We start from the raw sequence: 890 nt of genomic DNA on the forward strand, positions 1-890 counted from the left end.
CACTGAGGCTACGGCCGGCTTGCACTCGGAAAGCAATGGGTCTCCTGGGAGTGTTCCACCCTCATTGTAGATGCTTCTAGTTCCCGCCCCGTCCCCACTCAGTTGAAGGGAACCCAGAGAAGGAATCAACATCCTAAGTCTGAGAAGACCCTGGGTGTTCAGGTCACCACCCCAGGGAGCACCCCCCCCACCCCGTCCTGGCGAGGGGTCTGTCTCCTCAAGGGAAGAGAGATGATCTCATTGAATGTCCGTATCCGCCCCCCGCTGCAGTTCCACTGAATTACCCAGGGTGGGGGGCGCTGAACACTGCTGGGGGGACAGAGATGCTTTTGATTTAAGAAACTCCCAGAGGACAGGCAGAGAACGCCCACAGCATGACTCCTCTTGCCCCTTTAAAAAGCAACAACCCCTTGGCAATGGCCACCCTACACCCAGTCCCGCGCCCTCCGTCCCGGAGCTCACCCGCCTGAGGCCCGACGCAAACAAACCGCAAAACAGCCAGGCCGGGAGGGCGCGGCGCCTTTAAGAGGCGGCGAGCGACGCTGCCCCCTAGCGGCCGGCGCTGCGGCGCTTCCTCCGCCCCGGCGGGGTCCAGCGGGCCGGCCGGCCGGGTCAGCGCGGCGGCGGCGGCGGCGGGCCGGGTTCGGCGGGTGCGCGGGCTGCGCGCGGGGACGAGAACGAGGAGGCGGTGGCGGCGGCGGGTGAGGAAGGCGGGCCGGGGCGGGGTGGGGGGACTTGGGCGGCCGCGTGCGCCCCGCCGGGGTCCGAGCGCGCGGGGAAGGGCACGCGCCCTGCTCGCGGCGGCGGACCGCGCCGCCCGGGCTCGGAGTCTGGGCCCGCGGGCGCGGGCGGTAGGGCGGTAGGGCGGGGAGGAGGAGCCTCGAGGGGCG

The 890-nt window shown here is 70.0% G+C and overlaps 1 protein-coding gene across 1 annotated transcript in view; it reads left to right on the forward strand.

Annotated features, from left to right (window-relative positions):
* The first annotated feature begins 641 nt into the window (after positions 1-641).
* ITPK1 (inositol-tetrakisphosphate 1-kinase) overlaps positions 642-890 on the forward strand; it is a 170093-nt gene continuing 169844 nt past the window's right edge. The window contains exon 1 of the mRNA XM_034993014.1: positions 642-701. The gene's annotated coding sequence lies outside the window, so the exon portion shown is untranslated. The remainder of the gene's footprint in view (positions 702-890) is intronic.

Source organism: Mirounga leonina, unplaced genomic scaffold (assembly GCF_011800145.1).
Source record: "Mirounga leonina isolate KUSES-001 unplaced genomic scaffold, KU_Mleo_1.0 Mir_82, whole genome shotgun sequence".
NCBI classification, from domain to species: Eukaryota; Metazoa; Chordata; class Mammalia; order Carnivora; family Phocidae; genus Mirounga; species Mirounga leonina.